Raw genomic sequence first — 8,127 nt, 5'->3', positions numbered from 1 at the left:
AACATTTTTCTAAAATTCATGTCAGAATTTTTTGCACGATCATTCTGACCGGATTTGGTGTAAAAGACAGATATACTTTTCATCCGTTTTAAGAACATAACAAAGAAGAGGAATGCTGCTAACTACTATTCTATATGCTATAGAAATGCTGCCAAAGATTGGGCGCAACACAAAATAGAACGAACATGGAGTTATTTAAGGTGTGGCATGACCAGAAGGGATGAAGCCAGGATCCACCCCTTTTCAGACCTCATTTGAGGGTTGACAGTGAAGTCAAGGGCATCTTACTGGAGAACCTTGCCTACCTGAGGCCTTCCAAGGGTAAGCAGACTTTTTCCTTTGTTTCTGTGTCCACAGCTGCTACATTTGAGCATATCCTCACTTGCTACAACCTAGGACTTTGCTACCCTGCTATCATTGCTGCATTTTACATTGCATGATAGCATTACATAGGCCAATGTAAAAAATAAAATAACATAAAAAATTGGAGACTTTTTCTTTTAACAGCCCTTGTAAACCTGTATTGACGTTTCTGTTAAAAAAATGTTCAAACTGTACTTTTTTGTGTGTCTACAAATGGATGTATAAACGTAGGAAAAATTGCCTCAGTTTCTTGTCTATACGAAAAAAAAAGGTCAGTTTCATTAGACTGGAGTGTTTCAAGATGTCAGGAAAGGAGTACAGATCTGTAGTGTGTGGCATTTGACAGCTTTCATTCACAAGTGAAAGTGAAGTGCTACCTTCTGGAAAGTAATACGCAGATGATGTCGTCTTAAAAAAGAAAAGAAAAAAAAAAAAAAGCTGGTTTCAGAATATGTGAGCATTTCTTTAAAAAAGAGAGAAACTAGCATATTAGAACAACTCATAAGAGGATTTCGAAGATGCTCTTTTTAAATTGCATTTAACTTAGAGATCCATGCTCTAGAAATGTAAGGTAAGGACTCAGCAGAGCGGGTGAGGCGGCCGAGAGAGTAACGCTCACACTGCCCTGAGATGGGGCTGGGAAGCAGAAAGCTCGGAGTGACGGCACACGGGGAAGAGCCACGGAAACACTCGTCGGGGTGAGAAACGAGGTACTGAACACGCTGTGCTGGGAGCGCGGCCACAGAAACAGCCGGTGAGCTGCCATCACGGGAGCAGGAACAGCAAGTAACAGCCCAAAGAACTGACCCAGCCGAGCTGGCTCAGGACTACTCTCAGTACATCCTCCCGCCCCGCCTGCTCGCTTTACGGCAGTGTCGTGCCTCGTCGGCTCTTTGCGGCAGCGGAACCGGCAAGCCGGAAGGCAGGTGCGCGGGCGGGGGTCGGGAGTGGGGAGGGCGACAACAGCGCTGTGGTCTCTCGATCCTGGTCTCGGCCGGAGCTGGTCTCACCGAGGTTTACTCTCCTTCAGCTGTGTTAACGGTCGAGCCGCTGCTGGCGGGGCCAGCTTCGGGGCAGCCCTTGTCTTTCCTCATGGCCTTTCCGGCCGGGCGCCTTGTAGTGGGGCTGTCCACGAGGGGTGGGCGTGGGACTCCAGGCATGGCGTCGTTGGGCTGCAGGCCCTGTCTGCTGTCGGCACGCGTATGTTGGGGTGTGAGCTGCCCTGCCTCGGGTTGAGAATAAACGCTAACCCCTTCCCTTCTCTGTTCTGGTTTGCTTAGTGAAGCAGGAGTAAGAGGCTTGCTGCCAAGGAGAAAACGGCACTGGTGTACGGGCCTGAATACGTTCAGTACTTGTTACTGGTATCAATAAATTCAGCAGTAGAAACGAATTAAAAAACAACAACAAAACAACAACAACAACAAAAGTCTGTGATCTTGGGGAATGTTTTCAGATATTGTATGATTCACTGTGGCTGGTCGCGTAAACTGCCTGCTTAGCTTGTAAAATACATAACTGTCTCTAGTGCTGTGCAGGTTACCACTCAGATGCTTCAGGATAGTATACTGTGTTGGCATTAAAAGAATATTGAGAGTTTTTTTTATAAGTCCTGAGTCTTTAGTTGGTTTTGATAAACTGACGTTTATACTGGCCCCTTTCAATCTTCAGGCCTTCTAAAGGACTGACTGTGAAATAGAACTACTGAAATAGAACCAACAGTCTTCTGCTTATCTCACTCTGTTTTACTTTTTCGTTACCTTTTCTTTTTGGAGTGAGAACTGAGTCAGTCTTAGTCTTGGGTTGTTAGTGTAGCTGAAAAACTGTTAGAAATTCCATAGAAGAGGTCAGAACACTTACCAACACAATAGGTTGCAGTTATATATTTTTAGAAGAAAACATGATCAGGCTAACCAGACAATAGTTTAGATGCAAGCTGGCTTTAGTCAGAAGACCACATTGTATCAGTGAGCTTCTGCTTTTTGGCAGGCTCTGTAACCAAATAATTTTCTTTGCACTGGAGTTGTTTCTGGCCATGAGAGAATTTATACCATCCAAGATCTAGATGTGTAAGTGTATGGAGGTAGTCTTTCATGTGGTAATACTGACAGAATCCCATCTGGTTCACCAATGCTTTGTCATGGGACAAAGCATTCATAACATTATTTATGAAGTGTTTAAATTAGTTTACTTATTAGAACTCTTTTTCAGGAAGCTAGCTAAGCTTTTGGAGGAGATCAGACCACTTTGGTATGTTTCCTACTGATTCAGAAAGGAAATAATTTGAGTGTGAAATGACAATGTTTTGTTCTGACAGTTATGTGTTTTTGGAGGCTTTTTTGAAGCTAAGCCTAAAGTGGTACTTATATAACTTACCTGTTTTAAAAATATAGAGAGGTCTGCACCCTGCTCATTTTCACCACTTTATTTTCTTGTACCTTCCTTTTTGTTGTTGTTGTTGTTTTTGTTGTTGCTGTTTTGTAGCTGCATTTGAATGCTATCGATGTGTTCCTCTTCCCAGTAACTTAATAACCTACATTTGCTGAAGCTTTCCTGTGAGGTCGTGTCTCCTAGATGGGCAGTTGTTCTTGTTATCCTGCACTTCACCTTTCTACACTGATGTGTCTTTCTAGAAACTGGATGCATAATACAGACAACAGTAGAGTCACTTGATATTGACCAGTGGAAGGTTTTTCTTCCAGTTGACTTTTCTTTAGTATCAATTAATGAAGTTGATATTGGACATTGTTTAGCCTACATGATTTTTATCGTAACTTTTACATCAAGTTATGCTTTGATGAAAAACGAAATTAGAAAAAACAAACACTGCTCTATAGTTTGGACATACCTAATTAACAAATGATCTCTAATGTGTTGCTAAAGTTTGTTAGAAAAGTGATAAATGGAATTTGGGCTAAGAGAAGGAAATAATGGCTGGACAATTAATTTTAGAGATGTGACACACCTTAATCCCAAATTGTAATCTGTAGAGTCCCTGTTACCACCTGACTCCAAAGCTCTGTTTTTACACAAAATATTTGTCTTGCTTGGAGTTGTGTCTCTTGTAGTGGCAAATAGCAGGTACTTATGTTGTGTTCTGAAATCAGACCAACCAACCGAAAAAACCCAACCAACAACAAACAAGCATACAGTGATGCTTATATTTTCCCACTGTCTTTCAGCAGTCAGTGGTTTATGTAAGTGACGAGCTGCCTTTAAGCTGTTGTGTTCAATAGCTACCAAGTTAGCTGACTTCATCTAATCCTTTCTTGAGCAAAAAGTCTTTAGACTTTTTGGCATCTTATGACAGTGAAATCCCATATTTAATTATGTTCTGCATAGGAGAGGCATTCCATCTGATACTGTTTTCAGTTTAACATTAAATTTTATAGTGGATCTCCTAATTCCAACATTTGTACATAAGGATACATATATATTCTTACCATAGCCAGTCATTCTGTATTTGCTCATTCTCTCTTTTTGAATGCCTTATCACCCCACAGAAATGAACTATTTCATGTTTGTTAAAGTACAAGGCCCTGCAGGGATCTATCGTTGGAGGATTCTTTATGCTTATCTGTCCTTGACAAGTTGGATATCCTTTGTTTCCACTAAGAACTCCTTATGAATACTTGTACTGGATCTGTCTGGGCTAAGATTTACTTCTATCATAGTAATAGTTTGTGGCTAAACCACAATAGCACACCAGTGTTTTGGCTACTGCTCAGTAGAGCTTCAAAGCTTTTTTTTTTCCCCCAACTCTGCCTGCACGATGAATAGGTTGGGAGAGGACAGGAAGTCAGGTGTTGTGTAGTGTCACGTTCAGTGCAAAAACTGAGGTTAAGATGTTGGTTCCTAAGGTGTCCCAGTCTGGAGGCTGAAAAGGAAATAGTCTGCCTATGGGATATGATATTTCCTTTTTTTTTTTTTTGTTGTTGTTGTTATTGTATGTGTCTTTTGTCTGTTAAAATATCTCTCTCTCTCTCTCTTTTTTTTTTTTTTTTTTTTTTTTTTCCCATGAGTTTTCTATTTTTTCTTCTTTTCCCATCATCCTACTGGGGCAAGGACTGAGCAAGTGGTTGTGCAGGTGCTTGGCTGCTGGCTGTGGGAACCCAGCACAGCATTTAGTTCAGACACTTAAAAATGTGACTGAGAGAAGTGGCTTTCTCTGTTTCTGTAACAACAATGCTTACTGTGATGGGAAAGATTTCCGTGATCTATGTTCCTTGAAGCTATTCTAACTGCATGGCATAGACCATTCCCCTTGAAATTGTATATAACAGCTGCAGGATGGGGAGAAAATAGAGGAAAGATAAGAAGACTGGTGGATTGAGATAATGGCAGTTTAATAGGGAAAGTAAAAGCTGCGTGTCCAAGCAAAGCAAAAAGAGAAATTAATTCACTGCTTCCTGTTGTCCTGTGAAGCTCTAAGGGAGGATTATATAAGAAAGGGGAAAGAACTGCATGGGAGGGGTGCAAAATATTGTTGGTAACTTAGGAAAAGATAGTACGCAGTAAGGATAATCCCCAACAGTGAGTTGAGTGCATTAAAAGGAGCATGGCCAGCAGGGCAAGGGAGGAGGTGATCCTCCTCTTCTACACTACCCTAGTCAGGTCTCACCTGGAGTATATCCAGTTCTGGGTCCCCTGGTGCAAAACAGACAGAGGAATCTCCTGGAGACAGTCCAGTGAAGGGCCACAAAGATGATAAAGGGCCTGGAGCACCTTCTCTATGTGGAAAGGGTGGTTGACCTGGGTCTTTCTCAAGGACCTTCAGTCCTGAGAAAAGAAGACTCAGAGGGGATCTGAATAACATTTATAAATATCTTAAGTGTGGGATATAAAGGGACATGGGCAACGTTTTCAGTGGTCTGTGCAGACAGGACATGGGGAAATGGCCATAAAATGGAGCTCGAGAAGTTCCACACCAATATTTGAAGGAACTTCTTCACAGAAAGGGTGACAAAGCACTGGAACAGGCTGTCCAGGGAGGTTGTGGACTCCTCAGGAGATATTCAGGACCTGCTAGGTCATCTATTTGTGCAGCCTGCTGTAGGGGGCCTGATTTGCACTGGGTCTGGACTTGATCTCTGAAGGTCCCTTCTATCCCCTTCAATTCTGTGTTTCTGTGAATTCAAAGTTAGTGATGTCTGGTCCTAATAATTTGCATGTATATGGCTCTTAGACGTTAAAATGAAGAACTTGCTCTTCCCTACATATTATATCTCCTTTGCTAAATATCGCATGTAAAAAAACTACTCAATCCATTGGCAGGTACCTGCCAGTAACCAAGTGAAAAAACTCCTTGCTTCTCTATGCTGCCTTTTAAGTATGAATTATGCCATTTACTTGTTAATACAGCATTCTTTGTTTGTAGGGTCTTCAAAAGTCAATTCTTTAAATCTGAATGTGGTTTGTATGTCTGGCATGCTAAATATTAGTGAAAGTTCAACAACTTCTAGTTAGGAAATAAGAGAATCTTGACTGATGTGGGTATTTCTTAGCTTAAGCTACAATTTGTCTAAAACATTAAGAAGTGTTATGTACATTGTAACAGAACATGTGGCCCGTTCAAAAATGCTTCAATTGGAAACAGACCTGCTCTAGCCTTACCATGTTTCTAAAGACATAATGGAGGTATTTTCCTTCTTACTATATCAGACAGGGTTAATAACTCTATGCTTTTTTTCCCCCCCTCTTCTCTATTTTCTCACGAAAGAAGCTCACATTTCTGGTGTTTGTAAGAACTGTGAAAACATCATAGTTTGGTCTTGCCACTGTAGGAAACTATACAGGTGTATTTCTCAAGTTATCTTGCTGCATATATTGCCATCTCTGTAGGCAGACAGCACAGAAAAGAGTTGTCAGCAGCTTTAGGTTTGATTTTTAGTTTGCAAGCACTACAGAATTACGATTGTAGTATCTCTTTTTTTTTTTTTTTTCTTAGAGTTCTTATTTTTAATACTACAATTAGAAGTTGGTGGGAACTGAGTCTGGTAGCTGGGTACATTGATTTAAATAAATAAATAATAAGAATAATAGACTTTATGAGGAATATTGTAAAGATTGAGGGGTACCTTACCACTTAAGTCTACTCACCCTCAGAAAAAAAATCACATAATGATGTAGTGATATAAGACTTAAACACAGCAGCTTAGTGTGTAACATTCAGGGGATGCTTATCAGGTCTGTGCCATTTAGGTAGGGTCTTCTGAGCACATTCAGAATTTGAACAGTTGTAGAGGTGAACTGGATAGAATCCACAGTTTTTGGCTTGCAATTGCTGTATGACTTTAGGAAGATATATACTGTATCTTTGCGATGAAGTGTGCATGTGTCCTGGAGAAAGTTTTGATGTCGAGAAGCTTGCCCTTCACAAATAATCAGTCTTGGGGGTTTGGGGACTGAAATTAATATCTAAGACAGTTTTGTTTTTGTTTTTTTTTGAAACTCTGCCATAACGTTCTGCCTCCTCTTGAACTTAAAAACTGAGACAAGTAGAAAAAGAAGAATTTAAACATTAAATATAGCAAGCAAATTACACGGAATTGCTTGAACTATTTTAATGAAGTTGATGCTTTTGCATGGACAGTCAGTTATCTTTATGTACATGTAATGGCTCATGTTTTTTGTATTTCTGTATTCTCAGTTACAACTATCGATAAATATCATGGTTATCACAAAAGATGCTGGAAATAGAATGAACATTTTTGTAGTTGATAGTTCTGGAAAGATTTCATTCACTGATAGCTAAAGTTACTACATGATAATTTTTATTATTATTATTTTTTAACTTAGAAATAGTGTGGAATCTGCAACTTTTTGAAAGTATTCTAAAAAAATCTGCATGTTTTGCTTTTGAAAAATAATTGTGTAGTTTACTTTAAAGTACTTGAGGATTTTTTTCTTGTTTCAGATTGCCAGCATTACCCATATTACTACCAATTTTATTGATGAAATTGCTGGACACGAAAAAAAGATTTAATATTCACTGCAAATGAGAAGATCTGCTTCAGTGCTTTCATAGAACAGTTGTTCCTGAAGATTAAATGTGCATCTTGGTCTTGGCTGTACTTTGCTTGTACAACTGCTATGAGTTGTCTGTTAGGTGCAGTGATTTTATTAACCATAACTAATTACTTCAGAAGTTCTTGACAAGGGCTCATGATATATGTTAAGACAGTTAATTCAAAATTGACATTCTGTCTTTCCAAGTGATGTGAACTTTTCCAATGGCTTTTCTATGAAAATAGAGGTCATTTTGCACCATACTGAATATAGCATGAATTTTGTGATCCTCTTCTGATGAAGCTAATGATACGAACCACTTACAAGTTATTGCAGTTATTAGACATCTTTTTTTGATGATGAATTCAGCAACGTATAAAATAGAAGTGCCATAAAGACCAGAGGCCAACTTGTTTAACCAACTTGTTCATAATTACTTTGGTGGTTCCAAGGCTGCTCTGAAAGCCTCCTAATTTCTTATGTTGGCTCACGATGTTGGAGGCAGATGTTGGTGCTGTGGGCAGTAGAGGTTGAATTTTCCCACCTATATTCCATTGCTTTTTGTTTCTGTGTGACACATGGCAGCAGAGGGGCAGTCTGACAAAATGGTTTCTGATGTGGAAGTGTATATCAAGATGTGTCATTGAATTACTCTACAAAAACTAAAGAAAAAACAACACAAAAAACACCCCTGCATCCACTGACATTCATCAGTACTTACTGAATGTATGTGGAGATCAAACAGTGATGTGAGCGCAG

The 8,127-nt window shown here is 39.6% G+C and overlaps 1 protein-coding gene across 3 annotated transcripts in view; it reads left to right on the top strand.

Moving 5' to 3' along the window:
• Positions 1-1,167: 1,167 nt before the first annotated feature.
• Positions 1,168-8,127, top strand: part of ASCC3 (activating signal cointegrator 1 complex subunit 3) — a 253,149-nt gene continuing 246,189 nt past the window's right edge. Inside the window, exon 1 of one of the 3 annotated variants that reach the window (XM_072331536.1) lies at positions 1,168-1,289. The gene's annotated coding sequence lies outside the window, so the exon portion shown is untranslated. Of the gene's footprint in view, positions 1,290-1,320; positions 1,378-8,127 lie in introns of those variants that run through there. The other 2 variants (XM_072331537.1, XM_072331538.1) reach the window with 2 other exon arrangements.

The sequence above is a fragment of the Excalfactoria chinensis genome, chromosome 3 (genome assembly GCF_039878825.1).
Source record: "Excalfactoria chinensis isolate bCotChi1 chromosome 3, bCotChi1.hap2, whole genome shotgun sequence".
Classification (NCBI taxonomy): domain Eukaryota; kingdom Metazoa; phylum Chordata; class Aves; order Galliformes; family Phasianidae; genus Excalfactoria; species Excalfactoria chinensis.
The sequence above is the reverse complement of the archived record's forward strand: the minus strand, read 5'-3'. Positions and strand labels throughout refer to the sequence as shown.